The sequence below is a fragment of the Lynx canadensis genome, chromosome F2 (assembly GCF_007474595.2).
Source record: "Lynx canadensis isolate LIC74 chromosome F2, mLynCan4.pri.v2, whole genome shotgun sequence".
NCBI classification, from domain to species: Eukaryota; Metazoa; Chordata; class Mammalia; order Carnivora; family Felidae; genus Lynx; species Lynx canadensis.
The window spans coordinates 36,078,217-36,103,160 of record NC_044320.2 but is presented as its reverse complement, the minus strand read 5'-3'; the positions used below and the strand labels follow the sequence as shown (position 1 = coordinate 36,103,160).

The 24,944-nt window shown below is 45.5% G+C and overlaps 1 long non-coding RNA gene across 1 annotated transcript in view; it reads right to left on the bottom strand.

Annotated features, from left to right (window-relative positions):
• Positions 1 to 24,944, bottom strand: part of LOC116737877 — a 220,883-nt gene that overhangs the window by 46,450 nt on the left and 149,489 nt on the right. The window contains exon 4 of the long non-coding RNA XR_004343172.1: positions 19,397 to 19,546. This is a non-coding gene — a long non-coding RNA (uncharacterized LOC116737877). The remainder of the gene's footprint in view (positions 1 to 19,396; positions 19,547 to 24,944) is intronic.

The following is a 24,944-nucleotide window of genomic DNA, read 5'->3' as shown; positions in this document are numbered from 1 at the left end:
CCAAGGGCCCTTGTAATTATGCAGAGTTTTGTGTTGTGACCGGTTGTGCCTCTTGCTGTTGTTGAGACAGAGGATGCAGTATGGCGACAGGTAAGTGCTCGGGCTTTGGGCCACCATGACCTAGGGCAGACACCTGACACTTCCTCTATGTGACTGTGACCCTTCATCACTTAATCTTTCCCCATCTGTACAATGGGCATAATAGTTGTCCCTAATACCTGCCCCACTGCAGCGGTGTGAAAAGAGTAAACGAAGCAATGGAAGGAGAGGTCGGCACATTGCCTGGCATCCAGAAGGCACTCGGTAATTAACATCACCTTCACCAGTGGCAGCCCACAGACCCGAGTTCCAATCCCAGATCGTGTGACCTTAGCCAAGTTGCCTAACCTCTCTGTGTCTCCATTTCCTCATTTTTAAAGTAGGGATGATCTCTAGCTTGAAGGATAGCGTAGAACACAGATCATTTGTAGGCAGTACTTGGTATGCAAATCGGTACTAATTATGTAATTATTATTCTACCCTTTGCCCCCTGTAGTGATAGGCACATGGTGGAAGTGGAATGAACACTTTCTAACTTGATTTTTCCCTCCTCTGCTGAAAAATGCTAGGCCTCTTTGAAATCGCATTAGTGAACTCTGAAATTTGAGTTGCAGTCTATCAAGCTACGTCAAGGGTATTCCCTCATTTGACTTCTTGGTTTTTTCTGATTGTAGTCAGGGATAAATTTTGTATTTTATATGGCAATTTCAGTCATATTTTTTGGGAGGGGGCTAGGAATAAACCAACATTATATGAGTACTTTGTGTCCAGCCCTGGGTCCAGATTTACCTATATAGTCTCATTTTGTCTTCATAACAATTCTTCGTTGTTCCTCTAAGGGGCTAGTCTCATACCCATTTCAAAGGTAGGGAAACCAAGGCAAAGGGTAGCTAAATGGGTGGTACAAGATCATACAGGGCAAAGCCATGTTTCAAAGCCAAGCTGTCTCTCTCCACAGCCCCAGGTCTCTGGTCGTCTGCTATTTCCACACGATGTGAGCTTTTCCTCTTCCTCAAGGGGCTCAATCCTGGCAAAATCTTGTTAACACGAGGGTGGCCACATCCACTTAAGCTCTTCTGAGTGTCTCTGTTCTTTCCTCTCCTTGACCCGCTAGATCCCAGCAGCAGTTCAGGCCCTGGTCTCCCTGCCCTGGAGGTCTAGGTGGACAGCAGCTGTCCCCACTTGTCACATCATGGCGGTAGATCCTGTGCTTGTTTCTCTGTGGTTAAAGAGCTCAGTGAAGCATATAATGCTATAATGGATTTCCAGTTGCTTTAGCTAACATCCTAGCTCTGGTTTCCTGCTCTGGTTCCACTGCAGGCCTTTACCATTCTGACGGAGACCAGGTAGCACAGATTGGGGGTAAGTGGTGACGCAGTGCGTGCATGCTGCAGGGAGTCAAAAGCAGGTTTTTGGTTCGGTGTAATCTCTCTTGTCTGTCTCTATCTCTCTGCCTCTCTCTCCAACAAACTGTTTATTACACAGACACAAATGTGTTGCAAAACTCCCCCTTTTCAAAAGCAAGATGGGGGCGCCTGGGTGGCTCAGTCAGTTGAGCGTCCGACTTCAGCTCAGGTCACGATCTCGCGGTCCGTGAGTTCGAGCCCTGTATCGGGCTCTGGGCTGATGGCTCAGAGCCTGGAGCCTGCTTCCGATTCTGTGTCTCCCTCTCTCTCTGCCCCTCCCCCGTTCATGCTCTGTCTCCCTCTGTCTCAAAAATAAATAAACTTAAAAAAAAAAAAAAAGCAAGATGGCAGCTCATTTCCAGGCTGCTCTGGTGGGTTGAACAATAACCATATATGGGCCAGATCCGGGCTGCATGTCACATAATTCACATTCTTGGCTTCTTGAGTCACTGTCATTATCTAACCTTTCCAGAGAGCCTGCAGTGTGTGGGCATGGATGGACAGGAAATCAGATAAGCCCCATCTGTGTGCGCATCTGCTTGGGGACCTCTTTACCTGTTTCTGGAGAAAGAGTTTCACGTTTGCAGTAACATGACTGAAAAATTCTTGCCTTAGAATCTAAGGCCTCTTCAACTCTGGAGGGAACTATCAGAGGTTCCAAATAGAGACAGATTGTAAAACTGTTCTACAGTGAGAATCATTCTCCAAATCTAGTCTTCATGCCAAACCTCTTCCTATTCCCTTTAATCTCAAAACTGTTGAGACAGATTCTTCTTCTGCCCTCAGTCCAGCCCTCTTCAAACTGGAAGCACCTTTGGAAGCTTTCTTTTGGAAAGTTATCCCTACGTGGTGGAACGCGTCCATGCCCCTCTCCTTATCTGTCCGTGTGCCCCCCACCCCCATCTTTGCCCCCTGGTTTGGGTAGAAAGCCTTAATAAGAAACAGTCTGTGAGAGTTTTCCAGGGCTCTGCAGTGAGGTGAGGTGGGGGAGCTCATCCCATCCCAATGGTCCCTGTGTGAGGTCCAGGCTTAGGGTTGGGATACCCACATTCTCCTGAGGAACTGGTTGGCTACTATCCTAGGGACCCTGTCAACTAACTCTGGGCTCGCGCACTTGAAGGCCCATGGGGCATTTCCCATGAGGAGCGTGGGCTAGGTGGGCCACGTGAGAACTGAGAGCACGTGTGTCCTTCACAGGGGAGCTGTCAGCTCCAGCTGATGCTGCCATCTGGGAAGGCAGGCCCAGTATTGTTGTACCTTCCATATCTTCTGATTGTTTTTTTTTTAAAGAGAAGCCAGAAATGCTTTCCAACAATAGGAAATGTCTCAATTTTTTAAGGTTGGCGGCCAACCAACTGAAACATAAACAAATAGTACTGGAAGGACCCAAACAACATATCAGTGGGCCACATTTGGCCCACAAGCCGCCATTTGCAACTTTAGGCAAACCCTCCTGGCATTGACTACTGAACCCACATGCATGGCCTACACTTAGCAAGCCTAGAGGATGTTGTGGCATGCATTTTTTTACTCGATAGTATTTCAGGCTTCACCTTCTGTATCCTTGTTTCCGTTTCTTTTTTCTCCATCCTCATCACTTAATCCTGTTGAAGATTATCTTGTTAAATTGCGTGTGCCACTGAAGAGAGCTTTTTGGAATAAGAAAGAGAAGTCATCCACTACTTATCTGCAGCACGCCTTTCTGCCCCGTTTCCCCACGCCTGCCCGCTTGGACAGGTCTTCAGATGAATGCCAATTAGTCTAAGACAATCATAGTAACTCCACTCCTCTTGCCAATGACTGGGTTGGGCATAGTCATGTGACATACCTCTGACCAATGAGATGTAAGATAAAATCAGAGGGAAGGGGATGCACCATGGGAAAGTTTTCCTTGATGAAAAATCTCCTGAGTTCCTGATGCCCTTGTCAGTCCCAGAGCTAGCAACCCAGGGCCTCCCTCCCTCTGCTTCTGGTCAGGTGAAATAGTTAGTTTTTCTTCATATTGAAGCTACTTTTGGTCAGGTTTTTCTATTGTTTGCTACCAAAAGCATCCAAACTGATACAGAAAAGAAAATTTCTGGGTCCCGAACCATACTCCACTCAAGAGATGAGATTACTTATCTATCAGTGGGCCCAGGCTGACTGCCCCTTGAGGCCTCTTACATGGAGAAAACCGAAGACTCTGCCCTCTCTGCCAGGTACTTGGGAACAGATCACAGGCACATTCATTTGGCGACATTTACCAAATGCCTACACGTGCAACACTCACCTCCAACAACCATGTGGGTAGGGGCAGGAGGCACCAGATGTGTGACAACCTCACAGAATTCCAAAGATGAAAGCTGGAGGGAGTCCTTGCTTAAAAGGGCCAGGTGAATACATTTTCATCTCACAACCTCGCAGGATTCACAAACTGTCAGGATTGGGCCAGCTTGGGCCTCCCTCCTTTCCTGTAGCAACATTTTAGCCTCTTACTCTACCATCAACTAGAAAGTGTGGTTAGAGACACCTGGCAGAGGCGTCCAGGGCTTAGCCAGCCTTGAAGGGGCTGCAGTGAGGAGACGTGGAGGGTGTTTACTACATTCCACAACGGCCACCCTATGGTCTGGGAGTCCTTCTCCCTAACTCTAGGTTCCTCCCAATACCTTCCATCTCCTGAACCCATTAAGGCCACAGAAAACCCTACGAGGAATGATGATAATACTAACAGCAGCAGTAATGGTAGGAATGATTAATCCCGAGTAGGACTGTGTGCGTCAGACCCTGTCCTAAGTGCTTTACTTCTATTAGCTCGTGTAACTCTCGCAGCAACTCACGACTTAGGGGATAAGTTGTCCCCATTGTACACATGAGGGAACTGGGGCCCAAGTCACGTAGCTAGTCCCCTCACAAAGCAGGGATTCGAAGCGAGGGGGTATGGTTCCCAGTGCTAGCACTGTCCCACCCAGGGCTAATTGTGCCCACTGCTGGCGTGGGAAGAGGGGATAGGAAAACGTTTACTTCTCACTCTCTGCATGACTTGGATTTTTAAAAAAATCTTGAACATGCACTACTTTGGGCTGGGTTACAAATATTGGACATGACAGCGACCACACACTCTTGGGAGCATGTGTCTAAAGACTATACATCTTAACCTCTGACCTGCTGCCCCTCGTACAAGCCTATGTGTCCCATTCCTCCAAATTTCTACCATCCTCCACACTGAGGAGACACTAGAAGAAGAGAGATAAAGGGTGGATTCTACAGGAACCATATGGTCCCCAGATAACCTTGGCTAGAGCACCTCTGACCTGGGGAAGGGGTGAAGTGGAGAATTAGTCAAGTAAAGATGCAAGGAAGGTGAACTTGGGCGGGGCATTTGTCTTCGCTCTTAGATTGCAGGGTTTATAGCATGAGGGTCAGAAGCTACTGATACGTTTCCACAAAGCGAGCATCTGATTTCTTGGGTAGGTGTCTTTCTTCATTTAGATGCATGTGCCAGTACTATGGCTATGTAACAGTTACCCCCTCAATTCGGTGGCATAAACAGCTACCCATCACGCTTATGGATTCTGTGGGCCAGAAATCCAGCCAAGGCAGAATGGAGATAACTTGTTGTGTCTGCTCCACAGTGCTGGGCCTCAGCTGGAAGCCTTAAAGGCTGAGAGCTGGGATCCTCTGAAGGCTCGTTCACTTGCGTGTCTGGTGGTCGGTGCTGCCTGTTGGCCGAAGGTCTCAGTTCCTCTCCATGTGATCCCTCTACTTGGACTAGTCTTGGCTTCCTCACTGCATGGTGGCTGGATTCCAGAAGTGAACATTGAGAAGATGGCGGGGAAGGGAAGAAGAGAGAGAAATGCAAGCACCAAGTGGAAGCTTTACCCTTCTTGGGATCTAGCAGCCTAAGTCACACAGTTTCACTTCCGCCATTCCCCAGTAGTCAGCACAGTCACAGGCTCGTGCCTAGACTCAAGGGAAAGGAAAACAGACTCTACCTCTCAGTGACTGGGTGTCAGTCGCACTGTAAGAAGGACATGCTGTATGAGATAGATATCTCCATCTTTGGAAAACCATCTGTCCTGTCATATGATGATGACAGCAGCAGTAGAATGTCAGGTGTCATCGACCAGAGAGACCACCTGCCCCTGTTATAGCTTTGAAAACACTCCTCACGCTAGTTTTAACAATTACCCATCCTACAGGTGTGCTGTTTCAAAGGGGCACATGCACCCCCATGTTTATAGCAGCGCTATCAACAATAGCCAAAGGATGGAAAGAGCCCAAATGTCCATTGACAGAAGAATGGATAAAGAGGATGTGGTATATGTATAATGGAGTATCACTCGGCAATCAAAAAGAATGAAATCTTGCCATTTGCAACTACATGGATGGAACTAGAGGGTATCGTGCTAAGTGAAATTAGTCAGAGGAAGACAAAAATCCTATGACTTCACTCATATGAGGACTTTAAGACACAGAACAGATGAACACAAGGGAATGGAAGCAAAAACAATATAAAAACAGGGAGGGGGACAAAACATAAGAGACTCTTAAATATGGAACAAACAGAGGGTTTCTGGAGGGGTTGTGGGAAGGGGGATGGGCTAAATGGGGAAGGGGCCCTAAGGAATCTACTCCTGAAGTCATTGTTGCACTATATGCTAACTAACTTGGATGTAAATTTAAAAAATAAAAATAAATAAAAATAAAATAAACAAGTAAATAATGCATTTAATTTGTTAAAAAAAACAAACAATTACCCATCCTTCCCTTCCATCAGAGTCTTGTTCTGAGCCAGTTAATCTGAGAAACCGGTCTCTGTTCACGGATGCTAATGGGTTACTCATCTCATAAGACCTAACTACAACTAATAGGGACCTGCTTTCTGGAGACATGATTACTTAGCCTAAGAAGTGACTTAATAATGGTCCCAGAAGAAGGGAGTGGGCACAACTGGCTCTCTTTTGGTGCCGCTCAGCTCATACTGAGTGGACGGCCACTTGTCTCTCTGAATGCCAAGCAAGGATCTGTATGACAGTTCAATTAGTGTAAGATTGCTAAGAGCAGGTATTCACTGCATACCTGAGCGTGTAGAGGGGAGCACAAAGAAGTCCTTTATCTTCTGGATCAAAGATGTTAACAATAATGGTGTTTGAGTGGTAGAATTAGGAGTAATTTTTGTTCTCTAATTTTCTCTATTTTCTAATTTTTTTCATGAGTACGTATTACTTTTATTTTATTATTTTTTTTAATGTTTATTTATTTTGAGAGAGAGAGAGAGAGACAGAGTGCGAGCAGGGGAGGGGCAGAGAGAGAGGGAGACACAGAATCCAAAGCCGGCTCCAGGCTCTGAGCTGTCAGCACAGAGCCCGATGTGGGGCTCGAACCCATCAGCCGTGAGATCCTGACCTGAGCTGAAGTCGGACGCCCAACAGACTGAGCCACCCAGGCGCCCCTGTATTACTTTCATAATAAAAGAAAGAACATTTTTAAAACTTTCACCAGTAAGAGATAGGCCGACAGGAAACCTTGGCTCCAACCCTTCTCTGTCACTATCATTGTGACCTCTGCCAGGGCCCTAGAGAGACAGCTCTCTGACTTTGTTCCCACAGGTGTCGATGTTGACACCATACCTAACTCCTGCTCCATCACAGGGTTGTCACGATTATCTCATGGATGAGCAAATGCAAAACATTTGGAAAAGGCATTATTGCAAAGATACTATTTCTTGCTATTGGCCCTTTTTCCCCCTGAATAAGCTAGACTTCCCCAAAACGATAAAAGTGAAGCCAAGTTGTTTACTTGTTTACCCTAACATCCGTGGCCATTGCGGAGGCAGACGCTGAAATATAGGTTTCACAACATATTTAGAAATCCTGTGAAGCTCCTATCACAAATAGAATTTCCTTTAGCATTTTCTTCTTTGGCCTTCTCGACATCTATCTTACAACTCTATGCAGCACCTGTGAGCTAATAAATAATGTATTCAAAGAATTCTGCAAATCCGGAAAGGTCACCATTTGTACACCATCAGTCTATCAACAGAAATTTTTGGCTTAAAGTAAAAAAGCAGGTTTATTTTGGTGACTGGTGACTTGGAATACCAGCTGCAAAAAAGGAATGGGAAATGAAGACCTGCCACCTAATCCCTTTCCAAATATTCATTTAAAGTCCAACTTTCATCAGAGTGGGTGAGTCTTCATGGGTGAAACCTTGCCAGATGGATTGCTGGTGGGAATGCAAACTGGTGCAGCCACTCTGGAAAACAGTATGGAGGTTCCTCAAACAGTTAAAAATAGAACTACCCTAGGACCCAGCAATTGCACTACTAAGTATTTATCCAAGGGATACAGACAGGTATGCTGTTTCGAAGGGGCACCTGCACCCCAATGTTTGTAGCAGCACTATTGACAATAGCCAAATTATGGAAAGACCCCAAATGTCCATCGACAGATGAAAGGATAAAGAAAACGTGATATATATATATACAATGGACTATTACTTGGCAGTCAAAAAGAATGCAGTCTTGCCATTTGCGACAACATGGAGGGTATCATGCTAAGCGAAATTAGTCAGAGAAAGACAAATATCATATGACTTCATTCATATGTGGAATTGAAGATACAAAACAGATGAAAATAAGGGAAGGGAAGCAAAATAATATAAAAACAGGGAGAGGGGCAAAACATAAAGAGACTCTTAAATGCAGAGAACAAACTGAGGGTTGATGGAAGGGTTGCTGGAGGGGTTGGGCTAAATGGGTAAGGGGCATTAAGGAGGACACTTGTTGGGATGAGCCCTAGGTGTTATATGTGGGGGATGAATCACTGGCTTCTACTCCAAAAATCATTATTGCACTATACGCTAACTAACCTGGATGTAAATTTAAAAAATTAAATTAAAAAAAAAAAAAAAAGAAAGCTTGCCAGATGGGTACCTGAAGATTGGGAAAGCGGCATAACCTGGAATTGAGACGAGTTGGGTTGCTACAAGCCTTCATTAAGAACTGAGGGTATGGAGGCCCCTGGGTGGCTCAGTCAGTTAAGCATCCAACTTCCTCCTAGGTCGTGATCTTGTGGTTCATGAGTTCAAACCCTGTGTCGGGCTCTGTGCTGACAACTCAGAGCCTGGAGCCTGCTTCAGATTCTGTTGTCTCCCTCTCTCTCTCTGCCCCTCCCCATCTCGTACTCTGTCTCTCTTTCAAAAATAAATAAACATTAAAACAATTTTTTAAAATAAAAAGAACGGAGAGTATGCACAGCCTGCCGTGGGTGTCAGCTCTGTTATGGCCTGGAGTCCCAGGCCCTGCCTGCCTCGTGGCACAGCTGAAGAGGTTAATGACCCCGCAGAGACTCAGGACCACTCACCACCAGCTCCTTGGATCCCAGAGCAATCCCGACTGAGGCCCTAAGCCTTGCACAGAAGCCCCGTCCTTGCCCCCAAGCTGGGAATGACTTGTATCGATGACTTCAGTCTCACCGGTTTCTTGTGTTTCAGCAGCCCCACTCTTCCCTCGTCCTGTGCCGTGAACATGACCTGCAACAGGCACTCTCACCCAGAATCCATGAAATAGACGACATCCCCATTCTCCCAATGAGGAATGTAATTTAGAGTCGTCAGAGGACTCGCCAAAGGCACACACCAATGGCAAAGTCAAGTGTGCCCATCCCAAATCCCTTCCTTTTGGCCCGTGTGCAGCCCTGCGTCCCCAGCTGGATCCCCGGGGTGAGCTTCCACCCCCTCCTTCCGCCCTCACCGTCTCCGTTCAGTAGCACCTGTGTCTTCTCCAGGGCACGTCACTGTTGCTTCCTGTGTGCTGTGGGCTTGGCCGCTTCAGAGGTATAATCACTGGGTGTCAGGGAATTTGGTCGGGAGAAATTTCACCTTATCGGGAGAAAGGAACACTTTCATTCCTTTCTCCGCCTGAACAAACACAGCTCACCACCGGGAAACACAGTATTGGCAATTTCCCCTTCGCTCCTGGCCGTGGGATGCCCTCTGGTCTCTGACTTCCAATATCTGGCCTAGGATGCAGCCAGTTTCTTTCAAAATAAGGGGTCCTGTCTTTGGAAGATGGCACCCTGACCTCACAAGAGCTGTGCTAACCGTACTCAGAGCAACTCTCACAGTGAAAAGGTGAAAACCTCAAGCACAGAAAAGCCACCTGGATCTCTCCTGCTGTCCTTAAACAGGGTGGTCTGGCAGGGAAGTCTGATTTGTATTGTTTTCAAAACCTAACATTCTGTTTGTTTTCCATCAGGGTAGGCTAGTCAACAGTGAGCAAAGCCTTTCTTATGGCTAAGAACACAGGGAGAATTCTAAACCAGTTTTTAAAATTGAAAATGGACATCCGGCCCAGGAATCTTACTCTACAAGACAGAAATACGTGTTTGCATGTTCTGTCTCAGTTGCTTGAGAAGAGACTCCCGTATCTTGTGACCAAAGGCCTCTGGTCCCAGAGGCTGTGTGGGTCTGGTTCCTGACAGGCCTAGAATTCCAGCTTCTAATCTTTTGCAGACCTCAGTATGGACAGACTAAACTTGAAATGTCTGCAAAGGCACTACATGTGCTGGCTCTTTTCTGGGCTCAAGTTCATGCCTTGATTGCATGAACTGTCTTCCCTGGAGAGGCAGACTTATTCCGCTCCAGCTCTTTAATCATTGTTTGTACGAGGCTTGATCAAACTTTCTGAAGGGCAATTGGTTTTAAATAGGCAGTCACAGGCTCAGCTGAGGTCTAAAAAATACATTTTCATTCTATTGTAGTGGCAGGATACACAGAAAATTGCATGGGGATCAAAGAAAGCAAGAGAGGGGAGGGTCAGCTCAGGACAGGAAGAGAATACATGTGTCCACAAATTACATAATCTACAATTACGTAATACATTAGCAAGTAACACTCTAGGTCCCAAACTCTCTGGGAGGAAAAAAATAATAACTTGTTTTCCTCTTCCTTGTCCTTTTCTTCCTTCTCAACAGTGAAAATGAGTTATGATGCAAAATCATATTGCTCGAAACCTGTTATCAACACCCACCCTTGGAGACAATATTAAACAAGCAGAGAATGACTATTCTCCATTTAATTCTCCTATAACACCGTTACTATAACTACCACTACTAAGTACGACATCCGGATAGGCCTTCTCAGATTACAAAACTCTTCTTATTCCATTTGTCACTCCAAAAAAACTCTGACTCTTTGTTGCCATGATCCTCACTTTGGAGATGAGTCAATCCATCAGTTTCTCACTACGTAGACAGGAAAGGTCCAAATCTACACTCTCTGATGATACTGTGGATTGGGATTTGGGGATGGCTGCCCCCTCCGTTTCTACCCTTAGCCCCTCTAGAGAGTGACTAGCACACCGTGTGTGAGTAGTGGCCACCAAATTCTGTCTGGTCATCGAATTGTTGCAGAACAGTCTTAAACCTAGAGGTTTAACCCTACAACCGCTTTCTTGTATGTCACAATTTTGTAGATCAGGAATTCAGAGAGGACTTGATAAGGTGGTTCTTCTGCCTGTGGTGTAGACTGAGTCATTCGGTGGTATTCAGCCGGAGTGAGCTGGTCTGGAAGATCCACGACAGCTTGCTCACATAAATGGTGCCCTGGCAGGGATAGCTGGGAGGCTGTGGCTTTCTTCCTCTCCCAGCAACCTCCAGACCTCTCCATGCAATCTCCCCAGCAAGGTTGTTGGACTTCTTACGTGGAAGATTAGGCCTCCAGATCCAGTGTTCTGGGAGACAGGAAGTGAAAGCTGTCTGACTCCTAAGGCCTGGACACGGTCAAAGCAGTCCTAGACCCTGCCCTGATTTGAGAGGGATGGCAAATGTACCTAATGTTTGCACAACCCCATAGAAACCACAGAAGTGCAAGACTGAAGCTATTTGATGATGATATCTCAATAGTTGTCTATGGATACTCACAGTTTTGAACAATTTTGATTCACAAGGGAGAAAATGCATATTATCTGCTTCGGGGACCACAAATTTCTACCCTTCAACAAATGACCAGCTTTGGATTTCCCAGAGTACGGTGTATGTGACTGTCAACTGGCCACCCCCAAGAAGACTAAAAGAAGAGAGAGTTCTGGGGTGGTTTATAAGGCCTGGATTTTCAACAGCTCGTTCCTTCCCTTAAGCAATGCCCAAATCCTGATCCCCTGAACCTGTAAATGTTACTATATATGGCAAAAAAGAGACTTTGCAGATGTGTTTAAATGAAAGATTTTGAGATGGAGAGATCATCCTAATGACCTGCGGGTGCCCAACATGATCACAAGGATCCTGATAGTAGGAAGGCAGGAGACCAGGGCGGGTAGCAGGAGATGTGATGCAGAAGCAAGTGGTCTGAGTGATGTGAGGAAGGGACCACGAGCCAGGGAATGTGGGCGGAGTCTAGGAGCTGGGAGAGGCAAGGAACGCATTTTCGGCTAGAGCTTCTAGAAAGTACCAGGCCTGCCAACAGCTTGATTTTAGTGCTGTAAAATTCATTTTAGATTTCTGATCTCTAGAACCATACCGTGATAAATGTGTGTTGCTTTAAGCCACCGAGTTTGACCAACGTGTTACAGTAGCAGAAGGAGACTAAAACCTTCCTCCAAAGCATAGCTAAGAGATTACAACATCTCATGGGATTTGTATCAACAAAGGAGTCAACCTAATAAATAAAATATAGCAAAATCTTCTGCCCAGCGGGAAGTTACAATTTAGCATTCTACCCTCCACTAGATCCCTGTTAACGCCCTGCACTCTTCGATTTACTCTCCCTTCCTTTCTAAGGGGAACCTCTTCCAGGGAAAAGAATGAAAACTAACCAAGAGCTAAAGACCATCTTCTAATGACCGAGGGAAGGAAGAACAGTGGATTTTGTTTTTGTTAAATAACCCTTCTAAACTCAAAAGAGTGGTTTGACTGGGTGGGGGAGGGTATCTCTTTTAAGAACAAGGCCATTAAACATTGAATGCATTTCTTAAGAATTATCTGAGTGATTCAGTTGACTTTTCACATCAGAGAACAGAGCTTAACTAATACCTTTTTTTTTTTATATATATATAGCAAAACACTGTTGGGGATTTATGTAATAATGCTTATTTGCTTTTGATGAGTACTTAACAGATCACTGTCTGTGAATTTTAAGGCTCATAACAAGTAAGCTTGTCTTTCCCTCAGAGAGCAGGGAAGAGAAGGCTCATCCAGATCCCACACGTGCCTTCCACTAAACCTCTCAAGTCACTGTCAAGGTTCTTACCTAACTTCCTGCTCCTCACCCAACAAGAACTGGGGAGTTGGAAGTGGGTTAAATGGAAAACGAATACGATATTTGCCCATATCAAGGAACAATTTGGTCTCAGTTTAAGCAAACTGACCTTCAAGACAATAGGGAGGGGCGCCTGGGTGGCTCAGTCAGTTGAGCATCCGACTCTTGATTTGGGGTCAGGTCATGATCCCAGGGTCGTGGGAGTGAGTCCTGTGTTGGGCTCCTAATTGAGCATGGAACTGCTTAAGAGTCTCCCCTCTCTCTTTCCCTCTACACCCCCACTCAAAAATTGAAAAAAAAAAACAAATAAAAAAAGACAACAGGGAAATACGAATATGAACTACTGTGGTATTAGGTGATAAATGCATGGTGAGCGTGTTGAAAATGCTGTCTGTTAAAGATGTGCCTCTGACATATTTATGGGTACCATGACATGTTATCTGAAACCTACTGTGCTTCCCTATCCCCGGCTCCTAGAGTTATGATGACAGATGACAACCTGTTGAAGCTGGATGACGGGGTCCCTGGGGTTTTGCTTTACAATTCTTTCTACTCCTGTGTTTGCTTTGAATTTTCTATGATTAAAAATAAAGAGAAAGAGAAGTGTGGCCTTGGGCCCCAGGACAAATACCATGGAGATCTCATTACAGAGGGCTCTCTTCTCTCTCTTTTTTAACGTTTATTTATTTTTTGAGAGAGAGAACATGGGCAGGGGTAGAGAGAAAGGGAGACACAATCTGAAGCAGGATCCAGGCTCTGAGCTGTCAGCACAGAGCCCGAAGCGGGGCTCAAACCCATGAGCCGTGAGATCATGACCCGGGCTGAAGTCGGAAGCTTAACTGACTGAGCCACCCAGGCGCCCCGAGGGTTCTCTTTAGTATGTCTGTTCTCAGCCTAGATCCTCCGCTCGCCTCCTTGAGCACTTCAGTGTCTGAGGGCAAGATCTGCCCTGGAGCACGAGTCTCAGGAAGGTGGATGTGGCGAGCCATTCCTGGCCAGCATTTCAGACGAGGGAAAGACAACCTCCAGCTTGTCTGAAACAAGGAAATGCTCTCCAAGGCAGCTCACTGTTGGGCACCAGTGGAGATGGGACACACGTGTCCCCAACGAGACAGAATCAGGGTCAGCAGCTGAGGGCTGGAGTCCATGAGGCTCCCAGAGCACACCTGGGCCCACTCAATAGTTCCAGAATCTAGTCCCGAGAGCCCCTTTCCCTTAAAGATTCCCCCTCCCCATTTATTTATCTATTTGAGTGTAGTTGACGTGCAAAGTTACGTTAGTTTCGGGTGTATAACATAGTGATTCAACAAGTTTGTAAGTTAGGCTATGCTCGCCCGGAGTGTAGCTACCACCTGTCACCATACAATGCTCTTACAGTGTCACTGACTTTACTCCCTATGCTGTGCCTTTTATTCCTGTGACTTATTCATTCCCTAACTGGAAGCCTGTATCTCCCTCTCCCCTTCACCCATTTTGCCCACTCCCCACGCCCTTTCCCTCTGGCAGCCACTGGTTTGTCCTCTGTGTTTAGCCTGAGACTCTTGATGAATTCCAGAGCAGAAGGCGGAGAGGCAGGGAGTTAGGTACAAGGCCAGAGGGGTGCAGTTGTAGGAGAAGCAGCTTAAGGTGGTCACCTGGACAGCAGAAAGCGTGCTCCCTACCTTAAGACAGACAGGTGGTAGGAGAGTCTCTGCTCCCAGGTAGGGCACCCAAGTGTACTCACATGGGGGTAGGAGAGGGATCCTTTCTAAGATGATTCCCGGGCCCGGAGGCCTGGCAGGGTCAGGTGTGTTTTCTGGCTGGCCGAGCGAGCTCAGCCGCCCAGCTTGGCTGGACTTCGGGGAGCCGCCTGGGACAATGTCACCACCAGTCCAGTCCCAACCCAAGGCCTCCAGGATGCAGCCCACCATATGTCAGTCAGCAGCAGCGAGAAGAGTCGCTGACACCTTTCTGAGTCCTATCATGGAACCCTTTTCATTCAGTTACAGGAAAATACTCTACCAAGGGGCATGATTTTCTGCTGAGGTATTGAGAGTCAATGGTTCTCAACACCGGCTGGACATTAAGACCACCTGGGAGAGTTCAAACCCTCAGCGCCCCGACCCTGGCCCTGACCAATTAGGTCAGCACACCTCAGGGGTGCTGAAAAGCTCCTCAGGTCATTCTCAGGTGCCCTGGAGGTTGGAGCCACATTTTGTGAATCATTCAGGCCTCTGCTCACCTGTCACCCCACAGAAAGTCTTTCTCAGACCAGCCCACTGAAAGAACCTGCTTATTTTCTCTTCCGAGTACGACTGATGACTGAGATTACGTTACGTGACAGATTTATTTGTATGTTTTCATCGTCTCACGGGCAGTGGGCATCATTTAGTCATCTGCTTTGCTCACCCCCATACCCCCAGCTCTGAGAACTGCACCTGGCACATAGGCGACACTCACTGGAAGGTTCCTGAATGAATGTATTAGTAGGAAGCAGTTTTTATACGTTTTAGGATCCATTGACGGCTGTGGTGGATGCATAATGTCTATGAGATTGCAGAGGAGAGGAGAGTGGATCAGAGTGGAGCCTCGCCCTAACTCCAGGCTTTGGAGGAACAACCTCCCTGAGGTTGTCGAGTCCCTGGACGTTACCGGTAGATGGCCCAGCAGAGTGTGGTGCACAGCGCCATCTGCTGGATAAAACAAAAGCGGGTTTGTTCTAATGTCCTGGGTTGTTTCAAAGCGGCTCTCCTTGGAAGAGAGCAGAAGGCAAGCCTCATCCTCAGCACATTCACCAGTTTGAGTGAAGCACCACGATGGATGAGTGTGAGTGTGTGTGTGTGTGTGTGTGAGAGAGAGAGAGACAGAGAGAGAGAGAGAGAGAGAGAAAGAGAGAGAGAGAGAGAGAGGGAAAATGGAGACAATGATTGAGATTTTACCGTGGATGAAATTGTGGGCGTGTGCGCACGTGTGGACAATGATGAAGATTGTACCTAAAGCACAAATGCAAAACCAAAACCCGCCACTCCTTTAGGATTGATCCAGGCAGCGAAGAATCGCTGGGTCCGTGCCAGGAAAGTCACACCTAGGAATCTTCAAGTAGCTCTCAAAAGTGAAAAATGCCAAGCTCACACTCTGTGGGAAACACTGCTCTCTCACCCCTTTCCACATCTGTTGCTCTGAGGCCAGACTGAGGGGACCCCATAAAGGGCTAATTGATGGACCTTGATCAATTTCCTGGAGCTAAAATGACAGAGGGCCCAGCTGTTAGAAGATTCCAAGTACTTAAGCGGGTTTCCAAATGCTTACCGCATGTTTGGTAAACTTCAGACTAGTTTAGTATTTTCTTTTTTTTAACATTTATTTATTTTTGAGACAGAGAGAGACAGAGCATGAACGGGGGAGGGGCAGAGAGAGAGGGAGACACAGAATCGGAAGCAGGCTCCAGGCTCTGAGCCATCAGCCCAGAGCCTGACGCGGGGCTCGAACCCGCAGACCGCGAGATCGTGACCTGAGCTGAAGTCGGACGCTTAACCGACTGAGCCACCCAGGCGCCCCTAGTTTAGTAGTTTTATACCGTAACCTGATCTTTAGAAGGACAGCTCAATAATCTCTCAGTCTCCCTCAGACAGACAGACACATACACACCCCTCACTTACACCCACACCCCCCCATATACACACCCCTCACACACATACACACCCCACATACACACCCATCACAAACACACACACCCCACATACACACCCCTCTCACACACACACACACACACACACACACACAATACAGATACACACAGGATTTAATATACTTAGAAGTTTCCTTAGACCCTTACAAGAATTTTTATTTCTATTTCAACTTGAAAACATTGGATAAGGCCAGAAATAATCTCTGGGGGGAACAGAAATTATTTAACCAAGAAGGAGAAAGTTAATTTCATAGATCCTTCAAATGCACAGGAGGCCTTGATTAGAGAAAAACAGGACTATGATGCGTGTGTGCTCATCATGCCGTGTGGAGGCTTCCACCTTATGGAGTTCTGTTCAGGGACATCACGCTACCCTGTGTGATAGCAGATCATGTGACAGAATTCTAAGGTTTACCAAAAATTGTTATGCCAAATATGGGCACCAGCTGTTCTCCAAAGTACAGAGGTGATAACAAGAACAAGAACAACAAAAATCAGCCTACAGTGTGGCTGGAGAAGCTGAATTAAACAGCAGGATGAACTTCCCAACAGTGAGATACCACATTCTAGACCAAGTCATGGAGAGAAGCTCTGAAATACTGTGAGTCTTTTCAATATGTGACAGATACTCATTTGAGATTTCTGGAATTGAAGGTTCTCAGGAATTGGAGGAAATGAAAAAAATAAGTAAACCCGGCAGTCATTCAGCGAATATTTAACGAGTGCCCAGTCTATGTCAGGGCCAGTCCTGGTCCCTGGGGGGCATGCAAGCCTGTGCATGACCCAGTCCTACCCCTCTGGGAGCGAGGCATGTTGCCAGTAGGCACTAACCCCCCCCAGGAGAGGCTGCCTCTCATGGGCATGACCAGGTTGTCCTTGACCTGAGGCTGGAGAGACGGGTCGGATTTTGTTTGACAGGACAGCTGAGAGGGAGACAAGGGGGTGTGACCAGGCCAAGGCAACAGTGGGAATGTAGACCCAGACCTAGGAATACACAAGTCTGGTCTAAATTTAGGAGAGTGGGTCGTGTGGGCTGGAGGAGAGATACGTGGGGCTAGGTGGGGACCGGTGAACTGGGAAAGGTAGTTGTGGGTGACCGCGAAGGTCAAACTGAGGAATCTGGACTTTGTTCATGAGCAACAGGATGTTAATTATGACCTTGAAGATGCCAGTGGTCAAAAGGAATGCTGTGACTCACATACGTTCTGAGCCTGGGTGTTGGGTGTCATGGGTGTCCCCTCTGTGTCCTGGATACCTGGGTATAGGCACGGGGGAGACCGCTGGGTCCTCTCTGGGAGAAAAGGCAGCCGTGGCCCAGGAAGATGCCACCTCCCTCCAGACACGCTTGAAACCCAGCTCGGAAGGCATAATCTGAGCAGCATTGCCTTAAAGGGTCATCAACGAATTTCTACTTTATGATGTTTGTAAATTACAATCTTCTACAGATGATAACCCTCTATTCCAGATACTAAGAGGTCTATAAATATCTTGCTATTTTTCGGGGGGGGGGGTATACCTCCCGCCTTGGTATTTTGAGACTGGTTTATTTCCCTTATTTAAAATTTTTGCCTACACTCTAGTTGCTTCCTCTGATCAGCCTACTGCTATTTGGAGGCATTTAAAAAACTGAAGTCCTGGGGCGCCTGGGTGGCTCAGTCGGTTAAGCGTCTGACTCTTGGTTTCAGCTCAGGTCACGATCTCATGGTTTTGTGAGTTCAAGCCCCACGTCGGGCTCTGCACTGACAGCACGGAGCCTGCTCAGGATTCTCTCTCTCCCTCTCTCTCTCTCTCCCCCTCCCCTGCCATTGTCTCTGTCTCTTTCAAAATAAATACATGAGCTTTAAAAAATAAAAAAAATAAATAACTGAAGTCCTTCCAATATTTCTGGGACAAGAGTAGCAAAGTGGTTAAAGTTGGGCTCTTGAGTCAGACTTCCTGGGTTCACATCTTAAAAACAAATTGTGGGGGCACCTGGGTGGCTCAGTCGGTTAAGCTTCCGACTTCGGCTCAGGTCATGACCTCGCAGCCAGTGAGTTCATGTCCCGCATCCGGCTCTATGCCAACAGCTCAGAGCCTGGAGCCTGCCTCAGATTCTGTGTCTCCCTCTCTCTCTGTTCCTCCCCCACTCACGCTCTCTCTCTGTCTCTCAAAGATGAATCAATGTTAAAAAACAAAATTAAAAAAAACTGTGGACATATTACTTACCCTCTCTAGGCCTCTGTTTTCTCATCTGTAAAATGAGCCTAACAATGGTCTTACTACCTGATAGGATTGTGAGGATTAGTGACCTAACACACGTCAAGTGATTACAAGTGCCTAACACAGAGTCAAAGCTCATATATGCTCCCTTCACTTTGCATCCTGTACTTGGGCCAGAGTCTGCCCCTATTTGGTAACAGCTCACCTGGTAACAGCACACCTGCCTCCTGATTCCTTTATTTTTATATTTTTTATTAAGTTTATTTATAACTGAAATAAATAGAGCTGGGGAGGGGCAGAGAGAAAAAGGAGGGCAGAGAATCCCAAGCAGGCTCCAAGTTGTCAGCACAGAACCCAGTGCAGGGCTCGAACTCAAAAACTTGAGATCATGACCTGAGCCGAAACCAAGAGTTGGACGCTTAACTGACTGAGCCACCCAGGCACCCCACCTGGCTCCCGATTCTTGCATCAGGAGCCTGCCCTTGTGTGGCTCCTGCTACCTTCTGGCCCTCAGCTCCCGCCCTGTCCCTTTGCCTCTGTACCCAACAGTATCAGCCTCTGCTAGACACGTGCACTCATGGATGCTTCCATGCTTTTGGGCGGATATTCCCAGGAATTTGTACATCTCCTCTCCATCACTCAAACCCAACACAGGGGTCACCTCTTCTGTGAAGACGGCTCCCTCCCCACACTACCCTCTATCACGCCCCTGCTCACCCTGGAGACCGCGCCGTCTGCTGTCGTGGCCTGGGCCTTACTCGCACTCCTGTTACCACGCGCACGGCGCTGATGGGTAATGGCAGCTTCACAGGCCTGAGACCCAGTGGACACCTAATAAAGGTTGGCTCACCTGAACCAAACTGAGCTTAGAAGATCCAAATTGGAGCTCTAGGCGTGTCAAAGATGTCGTCTCGGGCAATGTGAGGTGGGAGTCGGGGACACCCAGACCCGATCGGCAGCATTCCACAACGCTTCTGGCTTAGTTAGGGACTCCGTAGGCCTGCAGGTGAAAGAACAAGATAAATAAGAACAAACACGTGGAGCTGGTAAATACAAGTGTAAATGCTGCACATGGGATGGGGTGAATTCGAGGCTGGGGTAAGGGAAGCTAAGACTTGGATCTGAGGAGAAGGTGGAGGGCGAGGCAGGCAGTGTGGGCACGGCAGCGCCTTCGAGAAACCCGACAGTCCCAGAGGGAGGACACACACGCCCTGTGCGGGTGTACTGCCTCCAAACGAAGCCAGGTGAGGGTAGGGTTTCGAAGTAAGAATCACAAGGGGAAGACTGCCAGACATTCTTGGGCAAGGGGCCTTCATAATACAGGTCCTGTTCTGCTAGTTTTTAAGTGCTTTTAATACAATCCTTTAATAATTATTTATACAATGAATAGCAAGGAAGGAAGCGAAACACAGACGAGAAAAGATGAGCTACGGACTCAAATGGACACCTGTGTTTGAATCCCAGCCCCACTACCGGCTAGTTCTGTGACTTAGGCATGTTCCTTACCTTCTATATGCCTCAGTTTCTTCAGCTGTGGACTGGGGATGACACATGCTTCATTTGGGGGCAAGGTCACTTTTACGAAAGGTATAATTTACATACAACAAAAACTTACCAATTTTAAGTGTTCAATTTGATGAGCTTTGTTTTACACATATAATTGTGCAACCAACACCGCGGTAAAGATGTTGAGCATAATCACCTTAAAAAGTTTCCCCCTGGGGGCGCCTGGCTGGCTCACTCAGAAGAGCATGAGAGTCTTGATCTTGGGGTTGTGAGTTCGAGCCCCACATTGGGTGTAGCGGTTACTTAAATAAATCATGAGGGGCACCTGAGTGGCTCAGTCGGTTAAGCGTCTGACTTGGGCTCAGGTCATGATCCCAAGGAACACACAGTGTTACAATCTTTGTGTTCTATTCTCCCCCCCCCCCCGCCCCGCCCACCCCGACTTGGCGGAATGCTTTTGAAATTCACCCACGTTGTTGCTATTATCAAGAGTCTCTTCCCGGCCAGTTCAAGTACAGTGGTCTTTATAATGAATTGTCACAACCAGTGACAGGTTTCTTTCTTTCTTCTCCCCGCCTGCTGCCTCACTTGATTAGCCTGAAGTAAAAATAAAATAAATAGTTCATTCCTTTTTATTGCTAAGTAGTTTTCTATTTTGTGAATATTATGCAATATGTTTGTCTGTTCACCAGTCGATGGACATTCAATTCCAGTGTTTGGCTATTATGAATAAAGCTAGTACAGGCATTTGTATACAGGACTTTGGGCAGACATACATTTGCACTTCTGCAATGTAAGTGCCTGAGGGTGAGAGTGCTGGCCATATGGCAGGTGTACGTTTAACTCCATAAAAAATGTTTTCCAAAATGGTGATATCATTTTACATTCTCACCAGCAATGTATGAGAGTGCCAGTTACCCCACATCTTCACCACCATTTGGTGTTATGTGTCTTTTAAAATTTTAGCCATTCTAATGTGTTTGCAGTAGTAACTTATTGTAGTTTTGATTGTCATTTGTTTTTCTGGTAACACTTTTTATGTGCTTAGTGGCCATTTATGTGTCTTCTTTGGTGTAGTGTCTGTTCAAATATTTTGCCCATTTTTTTTTTTTTTTGTATTGAGTAGTTCCTTTTCTGAACTATATTGAGTGGTAATACTGCTTTATATATATTCTGGATACAGTCTTTTATCTGATACATGATTCGCACATATTTTCTCCCATTCTGTGGCTTGTCTTTTCATTTTTAAACAATGTGTTTTGAAGAACCAAAGTTGTTCATTTTGGTGAAGTCTAATTTATTAACCTTCTCTTCTGTAGTTCATGTTTCATGTGTCCAAGGTAAGAAATCTTTCCCCAACCCAGGTCACTAAAATTTTTCCTGTGTTCTCTTCGAAAAGCTTTGAAGGTTTTCTTACCCTTAGGTCACAGGATCCATTCAGGGTTAATTTTTATCTATAGTGTATGATAAGGGTCAACATTCATTTTTCTTTTCTTTTTTTTTCTTTTACATAAGGATAGTCAACTATTTCAGCCCCACCCGTGGAAAAGATTATTCTTTCCCCATTGAATTGCCTTGGCTTCTTTGCCAAAATCCAAATGGCCATGCACATTTCTATTTCTGAATTCTCTAGTCTATTCTAGGATCTATATACCTATCTACATCAATACCACTTTTGATCATCGCTGTAGACTTAGAACACACCTTGAAATCAGCTAGTATAACTCAGATGTTCTTCTGTTTTAAAATTGCTTTGCATATGGTACCTCCTTTGCATTTCCATGTATACTCTAGAACCAGCATGTCAATTTCCACAAAAGCCTGCCAGGATTTTGACTGAAATTGTGTTGCATTTATATACCAAAATTTGGGGAGAATTGACATCTCAACAATATTGAGTCTTCTGAACCATGAATATGGTATATCTAGCCTTCTTTAATTTTTCTCAGTAATGGTTCATGATTTTCAGTGTACGTGACTTATACATGTTTTATGAAATTTCGAATAAAGAATTTAATATTTTAATGTTATTGCCTATGGCATTTTTAATAATTACAGTTATGATTGTATTTAATAATACAAATAATTTGTCGATATTGTTGTATGCTGTGATCTTGCTAAATTCACTTTTTAAAAGAATTTTTTAAATATTTATGTATTTTTGAGAGAGAGAGAGAGAGAGAGAGAGAGAGAGACAGAGTGTGAGCAGGGGAGGGGCAGAGAGAGGGAGACACAGAATCTGAAACAGGCTCCAGGCTCTGAGCTGGCAGCACAGAGCCTGATGCAGGACTCGAACGCATGAACTGTGAGATCATGACCTGAGCTGAAGTCAAAGCTTAACGAACTGAGCCACCCAGGTGCCTTTAAATTCACTTAAAAAAATTTTTTTTAATTTATTTATTTTTGGGAGACAGAGAGAGGCAGAGCATGAGCAGGGGAGGGGGAGAGAGAGAGGGAGACACAGAATCCAAAGCAGGTTTCTTCTGAGGCCTCTCACCTTGGTTTGTAAATGGATGTCTTCCCTGTATCTTCACATGGTTTTCTCACTATGCATGTCTATGTCCAAATTTTCTCTTCTTCTATAAGGGCACTAGTCATATTGGAGTATGACTCACCATAATGACCTCATTTTAACTTAATACCTCTTTAAAGAAACTATCTCTAAAAATGTCACATTCCGAGGTACTGGGGGTAGGACTTGAACATATGAATTGGGGAGGGCAGGCACAATTAACTTATAATACTCTCTCTCTCTTCTTTTGGAACTTCAATTTATAGGCCAATTTATATTGTTCTACAGATTACTGACACTCTGTTCTTACACTCTTTTTTTTTCAGTTTTATTCCTCTCTGTGTTTCATTTCGTATAGTTTCAATTGTTCTGTTTTCAAATATGCTAGCATTTTCTTCTTCCATGTCTGATTATGCACTTTTTATATTAGAAATTCCATTTGGGGGGCACCTGGCTGGTTCAGTCGGTTAAGCATCTGACTCCGGATCTCAGCTCAGGTCAGGTCATTATCTCACAGTTTGTGAGTTCCAGCCCCCTGTCTGGCCCTGCACTAAACAGGACAGAGCCTGCTTGGGATTCTCTCTCCCTCTGTGTCTGCCCCTCCCCCACTCATGTGCACACTCAATCTCTCTCTCTCTTAAAATAAATGAATTCACTTAAAAAAAAAAAGAAATTCCATTTGGGTCTTTTTATGTCTCTCATTTCTCTCCTTGTCACATCATGTTTTCCTCTGACTTTTTAAACATGGATTGTATTTTTAATAGCTCATGTACCACTCATATCTGTTAATTCAGTTCTATCATCTATGCTATTTCTGTGTATGTTTCACTTAATAATTGTTCTTTTTTTTTTTTTTTTTTTTTGGTTTATGACTTGTATTTTCCTTCTTTCCATGTCTAGTACTTTTTTTTAAAGTTTGTGGACCTGTAATCTCTCTCTCTCTTTTTAGTTTATTTATTTACTTTGAGAGAGAGAGAGGCAAGGGAGGAGGGCAGAGAGAGAGGGAGAGAGATAGAGAGAGAGAGAGAATCCCAAGCAGGCTCTTCACTGTCAGCACAGAGCCCAATGTAGGGCTCAAACCCATGAACCCTGAGATCATGACCTGAGCTGAAATCAAAAGTCGGCTGCCTAACTGACTGAGCCACCCAGGTGCCCTGATGTTTGGTAATTTTTTATTAGATGCCAGATATAGAGAATTTTACATTCTTGGATGCTGGATATATTGATATATTCTTTAAATATTGTTGGGCTTTGTTCTGGAATTCAGTTACGTCACTTCGGAAGAGTCCGATCCTTTCGAAGCTTGATTTACGATTAGTTAGGAAGGAATGGTTAGAATAGTCTTTTATCTAGAACTTATTTGGCCCCACTATCGAGGAACACCCTATGATGACTATCCAGTGCTCCACGGGAAGATTTCCCAATTGGGCTAGTGTATATGAACTAATCTAGTCATCTAGGATTTGTTAGAACTCTTGGAATTGTTATATCTACCCTATTCCAGGGATTATTCCCCCTCCCTGCTCAGTGGTTTCCTTACATGCATATGGAGATCAGGACAACACAACCAAAGATTACAAGGAGATCCCTCTGAAGAAATTTGAAGTGTCCTCTCTCTCTCTCTCTCTCTCTCTCGCTGCGTGTGTTTTCTCCAGCATTATCTCTGCAAAGTTTATCATTTTTGCCTCCCTGTGCTCTGAATTCAGTCTTCTCAACTCAGTGAGACTATTAGACTCTGTTTGGGGCCATCTTCACTGCACTGCACTTGTAAACTTATTCCAAGTCCCAAGCTCGGATACTCATAGGACTCACCTCCTTTGTTTCCATTCTCTCAGTGATCACTGCCCTGTAGTACCTATTGTTTAATGTCTGAAAGACATCATTTCATATATTTTGTCCATTTATCCAGTTGCTTAAGGTAAGAGGGTGAATCTGGCCCCTGGACGGAAGCAAAAATCCTCATATTTTCAAAATTTGTATTAAACCTGGTAATATGCTGGGGATGTAAATCACCTAGCAGAGTACTCGGCACTTGAATAGAGATAAGCTCCTTTTCTTCTCCTCATTTTGAAATGGTACAGGAACAACGTGAGCCATTTGAGCCATTCGAGCTCACGTGAGTCATTCCTGATGCTACAGGAAATGAATGGTTAGAAGAACATTCCATCTTTGTGCTTTAGAAATATACTTCAATTCCAGACGCATTTACTGAGCACCTATTGATGTGAGTTGCTATTCTAAAGCAAAAGTTTTGTCCACAACAGTGATTTCAGAGATGCTGGCATTCTTCCTCACGAGACTCCGTTTAGATTCCCATTTATGAGAAATTAAGGTTTGATGGTGAAGTAGGGTACTTCCTGGTGAGATTTACTGCCACAGA